This window comes from Anomalospiza imberbis, chromosome 1, assembly GCF_031753505.1.
Source record: "Anomalospiza imberbis isolate Cuckoo-Finch-1a 21T00152 chromosome 1, ASM3175350v1, whole genome shotgun sequence".
Classification (NCBI taxonomy): domain Eukaryota; kingdom Metazoa; phylum Chordata; class Aves; order Passeriformes; family Viduidae; genus Anomalospiza; species Anomalospiza imberbis.
The window spans coordinates 33,005,120-33,024,113 of NC_089681.1; positions in this window are offsets into that span (position 1 = coordinate 33,005,120).

Consider the following 18,994-nt stretch of genomic DNA (forward strand, 5'->3'; position numbering starts at 1 on the left):
GCCTCTGCACCCTGCCCATGGCTCATCACAGTCTGCAAAACTTGATGGAAATATGCTCAGTTCTTCTCTGGAGAGGAGTCACCTTCCTAGTTTCAGCCTTGCAAGGCTCTTCACTTAAATCCAAACCACCACTGGAGAGAGATCCTTCCATCTCTTCTCTATCCTCCTGCACAACACACATGGCAGAAGGATCTTGGTTGTCCTCTGCCAGTTCAAACAAAGGCTGGTCAGGAGGAATGAGCATTGCCATTGCCAAGCTTTTCTACCACACAGAGGATGATCATTTATAGTAATTTACAATAACACATCTTTGGAAAATGTATATTGGAGAGGAAAGTGTTGTTTTAAGAACTACACAGAATTTTCAACATTCAACTAAGAAAAGCGCAGTCAAATTTTAGTGGTAAAATATTTAAATCCCTGCATATTTGACAGATTATTCCATGTGAATGATAATGATTTGTTGTGTCACCATAGCAGCTACACATAAATATATACAGTCTAGTCTGACTTCAGAATAAAGTAAGCTTTATCTTTATTACCTGGTACACCACCAAGAATAGAAGTATCCCTTTTGTGTTCTTGTGATAGAAGATCCAAAGTTTGCCCTATTTTTTCTTTCACTTAAATAGTGAGAAAATTTCAATGTAAGCTAGCCAGAAAATGTTGGCAATTGCATGTTGGATAGACTTGAGGGGTGAAATTTGAGAATTACAGAGACAACAATGAAGGATGTTGTCAAGAACAGAAATTTAGATTTGGTAGCCACCCTCATGGAGATGGTAAAAAAATGTCATGAAAATGAATTAAGTTTCCAAGAAGTAAGCTAGAAAAGGAGAAAGGAAGCAATGAAAGAAGAAAGCCTTGAGACACCATGAGAGGAAGAGGAGAGGCAGTAAGTGAAAAGAGCAGAGAAAAGAGGAAGTAGAGTGGCTCCAGAAGCATTAGGAAATCAGAGCTGGGAGCAACTCAGTTGACCAAAGGAGTGAGTGACCACAGATCAGGGAAGGACAAGCAGCAAGAGAAAGCCCCTTGAGGAACATGAAAAAATTCCAGGAAAGCTGGTGTGGAAAAAGGCATATGAAAGGGCAGCCCCTGAGACAGGGAATGAAGAGGAGATAGAAAATGACAGAGCCCATGAGGGAACCTCTCAGTCCTCTCTGCATGTGGCCATGCGACCTCTGCCCCTCTGGCCTGGTCTGAGAGGAGATGTGATGGCAAGTTGCATGGCTGTTAATGTAGCTGAGGATCTTAATTTCCTTCTCTCACAGAGAAATTTTGTTGCTTTAGGTACATCTTGAGGAGGAAGGAAACCTTTTCTTATATTGTTGTGGCTGTTTATCTCGTGCTGAGAGCAGGGTCAGAACAAGCTCCTTTTCTACTTAGGCTTTCTACGTCATTCACCTGAAGGCATTTAAGGGTAGTGTCTAAGCTGGGGGTCAGGTCACTCCAACTCCCACACAGCCAGCAGAACAAGAGAAATTGCTCCAGACTGCAAGTCAGGACTCCCAGCACAAAATTCTCTTGACTTCCCTGTGGTCTGTATAGAGGACCTGAGGAGGACAGCTCCCAGAGGGATCCACCCTCTGAGTGATCAATTGAGGAACCTGATCAGGGTGATTAAGTGAGGAACAGATCCACCACCAACTCTCCCAAGCCAGCTCCGGATTTCTTATACTGAAATCAAAAGCTATAGGCAAAAAGTAGTTAAAAGCTTAAACTTGTATGTCTACCATGACTCCTCTTTTTACTTTTTTTGAGCGTGTAATTTCTTAAACACTCTTCATTGGATTAAAAATGGTGATAAATCAATTGCTTCTAAATTTGAAAATACTTAAAATACATATGCAAAATAATAGGAAGTTAACTTTAGTCACTTAAGTAAAGCTAACATAAGTATTTTGTGGTGCAAAATTTAGCATGTTGTCCTTTAAAAAAACCTAACATTGTACACATTGGTGTAAAAATATCATAGATCTTGTTTCAATTAAATTACTTCATTGAAAAAGCCATAGCGTGAAGATTGAATGCTCGTATTTATTGAAAGTGATAAATTGTCCAAGGATTATACTTTATAAACATGAGACTCAATGTCTAGGAAAGAATGTAATAACTACCTTAGGTATATTTAAGAAACAAACTGTTCCGTGAGTAGTTAACAGAGCTTGAACCCCTGTATGTTTGTGTCTTATATCCTCCGCACATTCCTACTCCATTAGCCGTATTGATCTCTCACGTTCCCACCTGATAATCCCTTTTGGCAAGAGAGAGAACAGCCTGAAGCTGTCCCAGAGCCCTGGGTGAGCTGGCTGATGCCTGGCCATGACCATTTGCATGCACCCAGGCATTGCCAGGCAGAAGCAAAGCTGACTTTGCTGAACAGGGGCCAAGGTACCTGGAAGAACAAATATCCTTCTTCTCTGCTATCCAACCACAAATTTTCATGGCAGTTATTGGAACTTAATGATGTTTGGGATTTCTCCTCCTTTCTCAAATGTGGTTGAAATTGGCCTGAATTTTTCTGAGGAGATGAAGGGGCGGTAGGAGGGAGAGAGTGAAAGAAAACTGGGCTAAAAATAACAATGTTTGGATTTTTCCAGGCCATTTATTCTGAAATATTAGAAAATGAAATATGTCAAGCAATACCTTTTTTCCCCCCACTAAAAACACAGAGTAACAGATACAAATGGATTCTTTTTGTTTTGATCTAGAAATACATTTTCATATAAAATTACATCTGCATTTTCTTCAATTCAGAGTACATACACTTTGAGGTCTGTATTTTTCAACTTCTGAAAGGATGGACAACACTCTAGGAAGCCATTTGGACAGTGGGGGAAGACCACTGTCCAGTGTCTGGATTATTATGGATATAAGCCCATAGCTGTATGAGAAGCACATTAATAGAACCACATCTGTTTACATCAGCTGAGGATCTGTAATTTATCCAAAACAGTATGTTACCCAAGACTGCCTAAATGATTTAGATTTAATACTTGATTACATGGTTATTTTAAAAACTCTGCAATGGCCCATAAGGAAAAGCCTGCTGTCTTCAGCAGTCTTGTCTAGTTCATACTCTAGGTTCCACAACTCTAACTGATACTATGTCTTTACAAACTAAAGGGACTCTTTTTAATAGTCTGTGCCATCGTGCTCACACTACTCATCAGTGAAACTAGTTACAATTTTGGGGAGTTAAAAGCCTTTATTTAAAGTAACCATGGTCAAAGGCTGGTGCATGGGCATAACTGACAGTAGTAGGGCTTGGAATGAAATTCAAGTCCTATATACTTGACAATGTATAAATATGCCAAATACTAATGCCAAACCAAGATAGAGTAGGCTCAGGACAGCCCTGACTGCTTTTGACGTTCTGATGTCAGAAATAAACATCAATTAATGTTTGTGAGAATATTACCTTCCCTCGAGCTCATACTTTCACACTAGTTTCAATTTGGCTATTGCCTCTTCATTACAAATCTGTGCTCTCTTTTCCATGCCTGCCTCCTTGGCTCTGACTGAATGTTACAGAGGTGCAACACACCAGATCAGCATGCTGTGGATGAGATGCAGATGCATCTAGCAAAGGTTTTGATGTTCTGTATGTTGTAATTCATAGTTTTCACAAGTGTCATTTTAAAGGAAGAGATTTACCCCCATACACATTTATCTCTGCCTTTCCTCTTACCACACCACCTCCTGTATTTCTTTACTTTCTTCTTCTGATTTAGTATCTCTCTGTTGTTTTGCTGTCCTTGTGTCCTTACAGAATTTTATACATTTAGATGTCTATGGTGAAAAAAATGCAAAAGAAAATGGATCAGTATAAACACTGGCTTTGCAGAGACCTGTAATGGGCAAATGGCCAAGGAAACTCTGCTGCAAAGAAAGTGAAGAAGCCAAAACATTTACATTTCACTGCCTTCAATACACATCAGTCTAATGTTCATTTCATCAGAAAAAATATGGATGACTTAGAAATCTAATTACATTGACTTTCAGGGGTGTTTTTTACTTGCTGTCACTCCAAAGTCAATAATACAAACTCTCAGAATATGATCTTAATGCCCATAGTCCCTTGCTCTCACTTCTAAAAATTAATGACAGTGCATCTGTCCATAGTCCAGGTCTCAAGATGCCAAACTTTTACTGTCTTTTTTTTGTTCCCACAGGAATGTTGCTGGATGCATGGATGGAGCTGAGAGATTTCTTCAGATGAGCTTTTTGTGTATGCACTGTTTCACACTGAAAAAAGTTAAGAATCGTGTATGGAGAATGAACAACTTTATAGGGAAATAATGGTTTTGTCTGTTCTTGATTTCTTACATATATGGTTACTTTCTGAATATATCATATGGATTATTGTACTCCAAATGCACTTTGGTGCAGACATCTACCAACACAATAATCAGTAGTGTTTACATTACAATCAGACTTGACTCATGCCTGCAAATTCATCCCTTTTTTTGTATTTACACACAGATTTTCTCCCCACTTTTTCCCCCAACAGACCACATAAAATGCAAGGAATGGTTCATAAAATCTAAACTCAAATCTGCAAAAGTTGCAAAATATCAGGATAAGACTGCTGCTTAAGGAAGAAAAATAACTGGGATTAGGAGGTGGTCACCTGTGGACCAACTCTGGAGGAAAATCTGGGGTACTCTCAATGTATTTGAGCACTAGAAACAGAAAGAAATTTGAATGATGACCCTCAAGCATCCCACATCTCAGTCTAGATTGTGAATCAGCCAAGATAAAATGGGCTTTTAAGAAATGGCAAAAGAGATCAAGTATCCACTGACATGACATTTTACATAGCGGGTTAAAATCACTTCAGGGAAAAGTAAGGCTTGAACGTGCAGCTCTGGGAGCTACAGCTACCTGTATTCCAAATCTCATTCAGCTGTATTTCAATGTGTGGAAATGACAACTGCAACTCTTGCTCTCTGTGGACAGGTTTGCTTTTGACATTCCTTAAAAGATAGGAGATTTTGAATAGCAATTTTTAATGAAATCTAGATGAAGGAAAAAAGAAGGATCAGAGACAAGCAACAAGACCAAAATTATTTCTGGCAGAGACACCATTTGAAGCAGTGAAATTGCCTTTCCCTAGTCCTGCCACAGTTATTGTGTGGCTGGTGTGGAGAATTGAATTTCAAATGGATTGAAAACTGTGGAAAACACATTGCACCCTCAAACACTTCCCAGTCTATCTGGAAGGCCAAGTGACTTGACCCACAGTACAGCAGTTTATGAAAAAGCCTGCACCATTGGAAGCACAGTCTCCTGATTCGAGGCAAAGCACTAGGATGCAAAATCATCAGGCAAAGATCACAGGTGTTCACAGGAACATAAATTCAATGAAAATTACCCAGAGGTTGAATTTAATTGCTGGCAATCACAGTACTGTTTTGTCAGGTCTAATAGTGACTCACCATGCTAAAAATCTAAATGCAACGGTACAGCAAAATAATAATAATAATAAAAAAATTTGTGGTCAGGAAAAGCACCACCAAAACCTCACAAGGAACTATATCTGGCACAAAAGTCATAAAATAAACACTTTGCCAAATACTTGTTGGCAAGGACAAGTTTCCATATAAGTTTGTAAAATTACAAAAAAAAAATCTAGAAACTATTATTTGTTTTCTGTGTAAACTTTGCCTACATGAAAGGTACCATGCTTTTTCTTTATTATCCGTTTAAATTGGTGAAGTTCAGATTTTGTTCCACTCTGAAATTATCCTGAAATATACCCTGCACCAGAAGAACTGTGGATTAGAGTAAGCATAAAGAGTTTAATATCACCAACATCACAAAATGTTAATTAATTTATGTAAAGTTCCATAATAAATGCACATTGCAAGATTGCAGTGTTGTGGTAAATACATTTCTTTAAAAATTAACACTCATGCAGCAGATTATCTTTTCTTCTGTATTCTTTAAATGTTCTGACTTCAAATTTCAAAATGCTTTTCTATGTCAATGACAATCTTAATAAACTACAATTAGTTCCACAAGGCACTTTCTGATGCACAAGCCCCTGGCTTGATTGCGGTGAATGGTGGGTATTTCCTGTGTTTAAGTCCACATATGGATTGAGTAAGGCAGTGGCAGAGAGACTACTGTTTTCCTTCACTACATCTTCATTTCTTTTTCAGAGGGTAAGCCTTTTTTGTTTTTCCTGGCTCTGTTGTCAAAACATTGACCAGAGTTTTGGCTCATGGTATTGGAATATGAGGCCAAAACAATCCTCTGAAAACCAGTGTGGCGAAATGTATTTTAAATCTATACATTCACCATTCAACCATGGGAGTAACCACGCCCACTGCCCCACTCTGTAGTTTAAAAACAACATGGGTTTGCCCCCAGAACGGTTTGATTTATTTGACAAGCTTTTTCAAGCTGGGTATATCAACATTTAAACTGTTCTGAGGCTTGGCTTCCTACATCACATGTACAGCAAGTATTAAAACACACTCTAATCATTTTCTGCCTCTATTAAACTAGACAAGGTGAATGCATTGTGCATTCTGCAAGATTTCTTTGAAAACCTGTCAGTCTCTCCAAAGACAGATATGCTAAAGTGATTTTTTTCCTCTGAAACTTACAACCAGGACCTTTCAAATATTATCTGTATTACATCCTTTTTGGAAAATACATTGTTATGATTAATATGTAGACCTAATTCCTGTTTCTGACATGCTAAATTCCAATGCAAAACAGTAAAAGATGACACATTATAGAGAGTTCTTCAGAAAATTTAACAGAATGAAGAAGTACACCGTGAGAGTACAAAATATTTTTCTGCATTATTACAGCAATTCTCTTTCCTCGGGGGTAACAAGGAATACAAACAAAAACTTGGATGTAAAAATGAAATCAGGACAAGACCAATTTTGCACACATGATTGGCAAAATTTAAGTACAGAGATGGTGGGTGGTAGATTAAATAATCTATCCAAACAGAATCTAATATTCTGAGTACTGGGGTGTAATTCCCCTGAACCAGAATTCCGGTATAATTTACTCCCAGGTTTGGTGGTTTTTTTTTTGGTTTTTTTTTTTTTTTTTTTTTTTGTTTTGTTTTTTTTTTTTTTTTTTTTTTTTTTGTTTGTTTTTTTTGTCCTGTTTTTTTGTGGTGGGTGCTACATAACTGAACCTGGCTTCTGTTGGTGGTGCTCACATGGACATGATCTACTTAACAGTCACATAGAGAAATATATTCATAGACATGCAACAATTAGCCTAAATTTAAGGTAAAGTGGTGGTTCTACCTTGAACCACCTATAAATGATCCGTGTGACACTTGAACCAAATTTAAATATCCTGCCGGAATTTACTCCCAAACAGCACGGCGGGAAGGAAAGAGCGAGCCAGGAAGCGCTTCTCGCCGTTAAATCAAACATAAACTTCACAGCCAAACCTGTTCCGCTTGTGCGTGCTGCAGAAAGCTTTACAAGGGCTGGCGGGGGGAATATATGTGTCTGCGAATGCAGCGACACGTGTTACGGCTCCTCGGCCGCCCTCCCTCAGCGCAGGGCTCCCCTGCCCAGCTCCGGCTGCGGGCAGCGCGCCGGGAAGCGCCGGCCCTAATTGAAAGAAAAGCAACAGCAATTAGCCCGGGGGGAGGGCACTCCGCTTGATTGGCCGCTGCTGATGGATGTCCCTCCGCCCCCGGAGGCCGCCCCGGCCCCGGCCCAGCTCGGGCTCCCGGAGCGGCGGCGGTGGCACCCGGCCGGTCCCGATCCCGCCTGGGGATGCTCGCTCATCTCTGCGCGCAAATTCCCTGGCCCCAGCGCGCCCGTCTGCTCCTCCTGCAGCGGATTCCCGACGGCCTTCCTCATGAAAACCGTAAAATCCCGACGCTGGGTTTTAGTGGCTTAAAAGAGAGACTTAAAGGGAAAGAAAGAAAAAAAAAAAAAAAAAAAAAAAAAAAAACCACCACAACACAAAACAGCGTTTCAAAAAGAGTCATAAACCCAAGATCGGGAGCTAGAGAGAAGAGAAAGGGGGAAGGACAAAAAGCTGAAAGTATCAGCGGGAATAGCAAATAGCTTAGTTTTCACTCCAGACACCATAACCTGTTTTACGATTAGTGATCTGTTTAAAGATTTGTCCTGGAAGTACTTGATATTGGGTTACAAAAGGTTACGTTAATTGCATTAAGCCATAATGACCCATGAAGCACTGCAAAGCCTTAGAGAACTCACGCTTCTTCCTTAAAGAAATAAAATAAAATAAAACAAAATAAAATAAAACAAAATAAAATAAAATCACAGCAGGGCAACGGGGCGGGACTCCCGGCCGAGGCAGCAGGCGGGAGGCAGCGCCGCAGTCGCGGTGGGCTCCAGCCCCGGCCCCAGGAGCCCTCCGGGGTGCCCTCGCCCCCCGCCCGGCGCTGCCCCGGCGGGAGGGCGTGTGTCGGCCCTGGGCGCAGCCGCCCGCGTTATGGTCCGGAATTAAATGTGTCTACTAATAATCTATAGTCTCGCTCGCCGGGGCAGAGCAGACAAACAAAATCGTCATTCCAAATGAAAAGAAAACACTATTTCTTAGAAGTGTTTAGGAGGGTGCACAGCAGGGCATATTTTCTTTCTTACTGGCAAGAGTTTGTAACTGGATCCCTTAACATTACTGAGAACATGAAAACATGAAACAAAAGTATTGATCCAAGAATTCGCCGAAGAAAAGTATCCAAGTACACACTGGTTTATTTGAATTTTTTTTAAGGTTACATCAGATGTTTACGGGGGAAGTCCAAGCTTGAGATACAGCCCCTCCGTGCCCCATTCAAACATACGCGGAGGAAAGTGTCATTTGTGTTGTTAAATTTACATTACGTTCACTTTAATTGCATCAGCTCCTAGATAGATCTAGTAATAATGGCATTTAAGAGGAAAATAGCAATCATCTTCAGAAGACTGCAGCATAATGGAGGAACCTAATTAATTTAACTTTGCAGTCTTCCATAATGGCTGCACTTTATCACTTCCACAGATGGAGCTTGAAGGAATTAACAATGCTGTTTATCCCAGCAGACGTCTCTGACTGTGGTTAGCCAATGGCAGATTTCCCACTTAAAGATGCATTTCTTCACTTAAGGGAAACCAACCCGAGCCCTGGCAATAGCTGTTGAAACTTGCTATTACTATATGTGTGTGGGATATTGAAAACCTGAGAAAATGCACAACATGTGTCTCTTTATGGTCTCATCAAGTCACGCTGGAAGAAGACAGAGTGTTTCCTCGCTTACCAGAGCCAAGGTTTTTCCAGTACCATTTCGGTTTCTCTTCCCTTATTTTCCCCTTCACTAGATTTTTTTTTTCTTTACAACGTATCCCGCAAATCTATTTTTTTTCCTTTAAATAAATCAGTACGTGTCTTTTTCTAGACACGTAGAATTCAACCCCTCTCCTGGATGATTTGCAATGTTTACAGGCATTTCATGCCTGGGAAACCTGAGTAGACTTGAGGTAAGCACTCCTCCACACACAAAACACAGTAAAAACCGGATTATTTGAACAAGTTGATCGTTTATTATTTCAGGAAACAGTGCATTTTCTACTCTGCCATATCCTAGGGTGCACATATACTCACACCCTCCAGTCACCCGTGGGTGTCAGAGCTCTGAGAATCGGAAGGGAGAGATATGCCGTGATACCAACCTAGGTATGACCCACAGCACTTCAATGCTCCACACTATTACCCGCACAGCTGGGCTATTAAAAAGTGTTGTTTGGCACCTTTGAGAGGGGTATTTGTTACCCCAGCAGCAGGGACCCGGAGAGTCAGCCACAGCAGTGAAGCAGTGAACCAGACGAGCACACCGTCGACACGATTGTCTCTACCCGCTCCTGTACGAAGAGAAACGTTTTGCGGGGGCTCGGAGCCAAGGATGGTTCTGCGTTCTATGTGCTTATGTATTCGAGGCGGATCTTAAACTGTACTTTTTTTTTTTTATATAAGGTTTATTGGCATCCCGAGTTTATTGTTGCTGTCGATTTGGGGGAGGAAGTGAGGCGGGGTGGAAAAGGTTGGGTTTGCACACTTCCTAGTGCCTGGCAAGCAAAACTCCCATCCTTGAACTTAGACCTTACCACTGCCCAAAATTACAATCTCGTACCGTTCTTACACCCTGGCAGAGAAAGCATCTTTTCCATCCCTCGTTTGTACTCAGCAGCGTCCAATAGAAAGCAGCTCATGCACGGAAAAATCCAGGGCTGCTGTTAAAATCATACAGCTCTCAGTTTTTATAAAGTAAAATTGAATGGCAGCTTAGGTGTCACCTGGGCTGCTTGCGCTGTGTTATTTAGGAAGGCAGGTTTGGATCCAAACCTGAATTTGTTAATCTGGCAGGTATCTCCACCACCAGCCAGTGGCGTAACAGTGAGTATCTAAGTCATACTGTCAATTCTCTCCTTGTCAGAATAAGTCCCCGGCTGCTGAGAGCATGGAGGGGAGAAGCGCCTGCCTTTCACCCCCATCTCAGGGCTCCGTCAGGCAGGTACGGCAGGGAGAGTGCCGGGGTTTGAGCCGGCGACCTGCGCCGTGACGCAAACCCAGATAATAAAGACATAGTGATGCCGCTTCGCTAACCAGTTTGAAGTCCTAGGTATTGGTCATCTGAAAATAACCTGGCACATCTATGTGTCCATACTTCCATGGGGAATACGAAAAAAAACTTAAAAATGAATATAAAGAAGAACGTGCACAGGAAGTAGAGCAGAGGACCTCAGGCTCCGTCTGGAGCGTAGCTTAAGTCGGAAAGAGGGGCAAAACGTGAGGTGCAACTACGTGGAAATCAGTTACACCAGAAAAAGGGAAAGAAAACAAACAAACAAGCAAGCAGCAGCCAAAACTCGGGGGGACAAAGATACCAGACACGGCCGCACGGTGAATCCCGCAATAGCACGGCAGCGCCTGCGAGCCGGCTGCACCTGCTCTGCCCGCGGACCCCCCCGCGCAGTCCCGCCGGGCCCCGTGGGTGCACACGGGCTGTCGGGGCCCCTGCGGCGCTGCTGAGCCGAGGGCGAGCTCGGTGGGGACAAGGGTGGGGATGCTGCCGGGTGTCAGTGATGCGATCGCTGCGGGTGGTTGCTTTGCTTATGATGTGGGATAACGCCGCTGTGGGACCGTGACTCTGCAAATCCCGCCTGTGTTCCAGCCCCTTCCTTACTCTGTAGTCACATATTCCCAGTGAAACTGATTTCACGGAAAATAAAGGTTTTGGTGTGGTGTTTTTGTTTTTGTTTTTGTTTTTTACCTGCAAAGTGTAGCTGTCAAAAAGAAAGAACACAAATCCCAGCGGGAAGCTTTCCCGCATGCTGCGGGTTCCCATTGTCCCCTCGGAGGTGCGGGAGGGCCGTGACGGCCCCCGCCGCCCCCGTGTCCCGCACAGAGTGGTGGGCGGGAGAGGAGCGGCCGAGGCGGGAGCAGAGCAGGGAGCGGAAGGTGGCCGCTCCTCCCCTCGGCTCGGGGAGAATCGCCTGGGAATCCAGCAGGACTTTCCTGTTTACCCGGCCCCAGTGGCCCCCGCTGGTGCTACCTCTGGTGCCGGCGCCCCAGGGAGGGGAACAGAGAAGCGGGAGCACGGGGAGATTGTGGCGGCCATGGTCAGCCAGGAGAGGGGAAGGCTGCAAGGCTAGTTGCTCTGTAGCTGGGACCCGAGCTGTTCTTGTTCTGCTCAGACAGGGAACAGAGCTGCTGTGCGGAGGCAGCAGCATCCTCCCCCTTCCTTGCCTGAACAGTCGGAGGCCAAACCTCCCTGGCGTTCCCGCAGAGCGGATCTGCACCTGGGTCATCAGGGCCGGAGCAGAAGTTCTGACGCGCCCTCCGGTATCACATCTCCCCGTCTTCCTCACTCATTCCCCTGCAGCTCAGGCTCCCTCCGGCTCCATTCACAGCGCAAGCCGCTCCGGCAAAGCGGCCGGGCCGGGGCAGGGCTGGGCCGGCCCCAGGTAGGCGCGGAGCCGGGCGGCTGCCGCGGGCGGGGAAGCTGCGAACGCCTCCCCCGGTGCTTCCCGCCGCCGAGAGCGCTCCGTCCGGAGTTTGAAATGGGGAGATCATGTAAATCTTAAAATCTCCTATGAAAATTAATAAAAACACACGAAATCCTAGACAGTCCATAGCAACTGATTTTTATCTACCGTTTTACGCGCTTCATTATCCACCTAAATATAACCACCCCGTGATTTAATGTAGTTCACGAAGACCACAGGCATTTTTGGCTTCTCTTAGCCTTTTTATTCTAGCGTTGGCAGTGGCCTGAATTCAGTCTTCTTTCAACATTTGACTGTGTCTGGGAGTTGGGATAAGACCAAGGAACAAGAAACAGACTGCATTCGATGTGTTTGTCTCGGTATTACTTCCAACCAACTTAGGGAACCCCTAGCCCTTCAAACCCTGTTTTTCGGTAATTGTTCCCGTGCCTTCGTTTTCTGTCACCGTTATGTCCCGACGAGCAGTTTCTTTGGAAGCTGGAGACCCCGGTCGGGCTTGCTGCAGGCGGGGGTTGGCTTTAAAAAGCGTAGTCAGAGAATCAGAATCAGGTGTGGATTTGTTTCAGGGCATGTTTGCATCAATCAGTATTTTCCTTACAATCTTGTCAACAGTTTTAATTCAAAGCGTATGCTAAAGCCGAAGAAACTGAGCCATACAAGGGAAAGAGTTATTTTTAGAAAAATATTGTTAAACAAATTGGCATGGATGAAATATTCTGATGGTACTAGAGGCTAATGTTTTTTTCTTAGCTATATCAACAACGAGATGGCTCGATGCTGTGTGGCAGGGTGGTCTGTCATTTTGGAGAGCTTCGACCGTGGCCTGCCATTCCCTAGCAGCGCATCCTCTCCTCCTGAACTTTTCCCTGTCCGTCTGTGCCAGGTGCAGATAGAGCCCTGCGCTTGGCCCAGCACCAGGAGCGGCAGTGCGAGCACTGAGGGTCTGCGAGCGGGGTCACAGCGGCAGCCCTTGCGCGCCTCGGGGCGTTCCGCGCCGCCCGCACCCCCCCTTCCCTCACCGCGCCCTCCCGCGCAGCGCCCCACATGCAGCTCCCCGGGGACCCGCGGCGTCACCCCGATACTGCGGGCGGAGAGGGCTGGGAGCTCTCATGGGCTGCCCAGGCTTTGCGGCAGGCGGCGGACAGGTTGTACGCGGGTTTGCGGGAGCAGCCGATGCCAGGCGCGGCACTCCGCGAGGTGCATCTCCCGCGGAGCCAGGGCCGACTCAGCCTCCCCACCGCCCCACTCGGGAGGTTAAACTCACCGGATTAAAGGCTAACCCGACGGAGTAGCGCTCCTACCCGCGCTGTATTTTTGGCTTAGCTATTTGCGTGGGGCAGGGGGGCCCGGCTGCGCGGACGCCCTGCGTGTATCTGGCCGGCTCTTTTCGCTCCCGCTCTCCGGCATCCCCAGCTCACTTTTCACATCAAATAGGCCATTAACTTTTGATCCTGCCTGTTACATTCCAGGTTTCCCAGTGATGTTTCCTGCACACCGAGTCCCCCCCACCCCCGCCCCCCCTTCTCTCCCACTTCGCATTTAAACACGAGCCGGTAGATCTGAATTTCTGTCGAAAATGTAATTTTGAACATATGCACTCATTCGTCTCTTCGCGCTCGGTTTCACACCGAAGTCCCTCTCGGAGGAGGGACCTAACGTTTTAGATGCCCCATAAGAGCGTTGAAGTTTCGGATTGCTTACATCTTTCAGCGACCGAGCCAGAACGAGACCTATTAAAGCACTGTCTAATGCCTGCGAAGACAATATCCATAACTTCGAAGTCCTTACGCGACTATTGGCAATAGCTGCGCTCAAGCGCTGCGAACAGCCAAAGGGATCAGCGGGACATTCTCTACTCCCGTTTAGAACGTTGTTAAGCGGGAGCAGTGACTCAGACTTCAGCCGAATAGGTTTTGCGGCTTTTTCTCCCCACTATGATCTCCTAGTTTCCTCTTTTGGCCGTAAGAAGCCACTGGAGTGACCGAAAGGAGTTGGAGGAGCATCCCTTGGGTGCCACAGGAGGTCACCTCAGCGAAACAGGGGTCGGTCCATGGTGGGTGGAAGGGGATGATTTCACGCATGGTTGCACCCTATTCCCGGCCCACCATCCGGCTTCCCCCAAACCTCTCTGCGGGGGACCGAGGCGGCAGACCTGCCGGGTGGGTTCCTGCCATGTCCTTCGAAGCATCATTCAAGGGCTCCACGTCCCTCGTGAGACCTCAAGCCTGGAAAGTCCCACCAGACAGCCAGGGAGGGGAGTGTTCAAAACACTGGGCTCAGCATCCCCTGCCCGGCTCCGCGCTTCCCTTGGCCCTGGAGGCGGAGCAGAGCGGGCGGTGAGCGCAGCTCGGCTGGGGCAGCTGCGGCCGGGAGGCACCGCTTCCCCCTGCTCCTTGGTTTGTTCCTAGCACGTTTACACTGTCGAATTTCATCGTGGGAATATATTAACTTAAAATTCGCCGTTTCGTTAAAATTTTGACAAAAAAAATTATCTTTCTAGAGTATTTCCAGTATTTCCCAGTATTTCCTGGGATCAGAAGGGACTTGAGCAAACTCGGAGATGGTAATCTTAAATTCAAACATTTCTCCCCAGATAGCTAAGGATGATACTTTTTCCTATTAACCTGTCAGAAATGCGTTGCAATGCCTTCATATAATTTTACTCATTAAAATAATACAATTTTTTTATTTTGTCATCATTACAATAAATATTTGCCTTATATAAATAGTTAATATTTTCTTCGAAGACATCTGAACCTGTTACAAACACTATTTTCCTCAAATATATTAAGAAGTGTTCTTTATTGAACCTAATGAGGATACAGGTAATGACAGATAAACAAGACTTAACATTGTCAGCGAAAATAATTAAATCACATAGACCAACCTCTTGAACTGCTGGGAATTAAATCGAGTCATAATGTTCTAAAGAAAAACAAAGAATGTGAAATACATACAAGTTTCCCAAGACTCCATTGATTAAATTTCTGTACCTGATAAACTGCACTTCAAAATTTGCAGTAGTGACTGCACTTAACTACTTTTACAAACGGTCTTATGTTAAATAATGCAAGTCCACGTTGGCAGAATATGACATTAAATAAGTGGCTTGTCACTCTGAATAGTTCAGCCTCCCGTTACCACCTATGTTAGGTACACAGGCTTCTGATTTCAGGCCTTGCTGCTGAAAAACCTCACCTGGAGTTGTGGAGAGAGCAAGGTTAAGGGTGTTCTTTCACTGCACATGGAGTATTCAGTTTTAAGATCTTAATGAGATAAGGCACACTTAAAATTACCAGACAGTTTAAAATACAGGATTTCATCGAAAATTTGCTCTATAATCTGGTTTTAGCCAGTTATTTAATGGAGTAAAATTCTGTAAATTCATGTATTCATAAATAGTTCGGTGGGTAGTTTCACTAAAACATAAGGGTCTACATTGTTAGACCTCAGCATCGGAGATTAAGTTTCAGATACTGAAAAAAACAACAGTGCTCAAAAGTCATTGGAAGTCAGAGGGACTTCTCCCACTGACCTGGAGACGTGGGAAGTTTCTATCTGCCACGACACAATTAGCAGATTATGAAACTGGAAGACAATCTTATCTGCTCCTCCACACAATGCTAAATGGCTGCTTTTCCCACCTAACTCCATCTTCATTAATTCTGGAAAACCACCTATCAAAAAGACAGCGACAAAATAATGTATTATTGGGGGGATGGGGTGGGGGATGAGCAGCACAGCAGAGGGAAAATTATTTTAAATTATATTTAAATAATCCAATCACATGGAAGATAACAAACATTGTCGGTCTTGAAAAATAAGCATCACGTATGAAAATGGTTTCTCTTGTGGAGTTTAAATAAAGTCTAATCAAGAGTTAGAAGATGAGACAGATTAACATTTGAATGGGTTGCTTGTTATTTGTCTTCTCGTGGGACCTTTTAAAGGAGTAGGTGATCTGTTGTCACATGTGGCTCACCAGCACGGCGTTATGGGTGCCAGTTTGTACTGGATTCCAATAGCATCTGTCTCAGAAACGTTTCCAGGTTCTATTAGAAGCTATTATGCATCATTTGAATATTGTCTTTTTTCGTCGTAATAAAAATCTTGCTTTTAATTACATCTTCATGTAGCTAAGGACAGCATCTGACCCTGGAACTGAAAAGCTGAGTTTTCTTTATCGTTCTTTGCATGGGTAAGTCAGGTTTATACTTATGGCAGTTCTTTTGTTTGTAACAAAACGCCCGTCCGCGACTGAAGGAATCAAAGTCTGAAAATACTTTGAGAGAGACAAAAGAACATTTACCAGCTAAGGAAGTCCCATTTTATACTTCCTTTCTAGTATGAAACTTAAGTGAAACATATTGTAGAAACTGAATGTAACCTTTAGATGCTTCTAGAAAGTTAAACCCAAGTGCTGGAGTTTTTTTAACTCATCAGGGCAAGGTAGCAGCAAACCACAGTAGACCTGATTCACAAAGAAAATGTCATACAGATAGGACACAAAAAAGTCCCTGGAAACGAACTTGAATCTTCCAGTCTCTTAAACCACACTGTATTCTTGCATGATGAATTTTGTATTTGGATCCCTTGCTTAGTTGAAAGAAGTGTAAAGACAGCTCCCTACTGGCAAAGTATCCGAGGAGGTTACAGAATGCTGTTTATTCCAGCTAGTGTCTGGAATAAATTATGTTCAAGAAATTGGCTCCTGATACTTCTGTTTCAGATGAGAATTTGTACAGAGTGCTAAGTCCTAACACTTCTGGCCAAACCATGGTATTCATTAGGATTTGCCATTCATCATACCTGCCAGAAGCTCTCAGATTTGGAGAGGTGCTTGTTTTGAGGAGTGAAAGAATAACAGAAAAGAAACTGTTTACCTTGGCATTACTGTTATTTCTCAAAGGCAATGGTCTTTCAAATTTCAGAGCTACGAGTTGTCAGACCTAATATGCTTTCTTACTATTCCTACTGAAATTCATTAGCTACATAAGGAAGACCCACACCAGTTTTAGCTGACATTATAGGTCGAATAAACCACTTAAAATTTCAGAGGTTTCTATTGCAGATAAGGGGATAAATGGCAGCAGGTGACCTGACAGCTCTTGGGGTGGGAGGGAGTTTTCACAACTGGTTTTTAATCCAGTAGCAACAGCAGATGCTTGACAACTCATTAGACTGGACTCTAGGAAGCAGGATGGCAATCTCACTGCTATTCTAAACGTTTTGATTTATAAACCATGTTTACCAGTTTCCTATTGTGAAGGGTAATTATGCTGATTTTTTACTTAGTGCCTAACTATTATATAGGCTTCACTTGATTCTTCTCACAACATTAACAGTTCAAAACCCTGCAGAAAAGGAAAGCTATCAGAAATACTGCTAAGCCAAATCCAAGACAATCCACATCTTACCACCACAATGTCCAGGGCTTCCCGTAGAAAGGAGGTCCACACTTTTATAAGCAAGTTGAGGACTAGCATGTTCCTCCTTGGAGCTGTATTGCCAGCATTCTCACATGCCTGTGCAACAATTCTGCTCATGCTGCAACGGACATTGGCATTTTATTCTGAGGTATCCAACACAAAAATAAGAGCACCTCTGCGGAATTAGATGTGCTCTGGCAGAGACCGTCCTAAATATTTTAATAGAATTTTTAAATAGAGATTTTTAAAGAAACATATGTGCTGTTCTCCATTACATATTCCACTGCAATAGAGCAAGTGGATCTGAGACTTTACCTTTCTTGAGTCTTTCTCCTAATCTGTGAACCAAAATTTTTACAGCCTATAGATCACATTCTCACCTCAGGTATGCTGCAGCAATTTAATCTTCTTCCCTGCAGTGTAAAAATCCATTATCCCATTGTTGTGGGTCAAGGTGAGTTTTGGCTGCTGGAATTAGTGGGAATTAAACTCGGTTGTGTACTTTAAAATTATATTGAACAAGAAATACAATGTTCAAGTAATACAGGTACAATGAAAATTAAAAAAAAATATATAAAGATATAAACATCTCCTATTTGTCAAGTCAAAATACAGCCTAATGAATTCATTTAACTTCAGAAGAATGTGGATTCCATCTCTGTGAGTATTTTGTATATGGCCCTATGTGTAACATTTTAATTAGCTCTCACCCTTTAATTTACAGGACTGGAAAAGAAACATGTAGAGGAAAAAACCCCTTAAAATTGTTAAAAAGTTAAAATGGATTCCATGTGATTTGCATCCTTCAGGACAAACATTAGATACTCTAGTGATTTAAATGGCATTACTTGTATACCTACAAAAATGCTTGTGGGGACATAATTTCAATTTCTTTAAAGGTAGAGATACGTTTTTTACTTTCTGAAACTGGCATAAAAGCACACCAAGAAAGCTGGGAAAAGAAAATAGTGAGAGAGTATGTACTCAACACAAAGAAGTGGAATGGAAGAACTTGAAGCAATGGCAACTTTTTTTTTTTTTTCCTTTCTGGTTTAAGGAAGAAGAAAGGGAGGAGGAGAAGGCCTGGACTGCAGTGTTCATATTTACAAATATAGGTAAAAAACCCCCAGCAGCTCTGCTTGCTTCAGTGTCTGGACTAGGCTGCCAGACTGCACAGGGCTTTCATCTGTGTTATACTCGGATGCTATACATAAGGTGCTATACACCTTATACATAAGGTGCTATACACCTTATGCACGGTCTAAGTTCATGCCTCTGTGATGAGGAAGTGAAGAGGATGTTCTACCACTGTTCTGCAGTAACTTTATAACTGATGCATAAGACATATGGAATCTGACCCATGCTTTCTCTCTTCATGGGTAATGAGGAGGGGTGGATGCGTACAAGCTCGGATTTTAGGGTTGATCCGAAGTCCGCGGGGTCAGGTGCCACATGCCTAGCACAGCTTCTCCCAGCGCAGCATTCCCATGCAGACCTTGACGTCTTGACTCATTCTGTGCCTTCTAGCGATGGCTTTACCCACAATGGTGAGGAGCG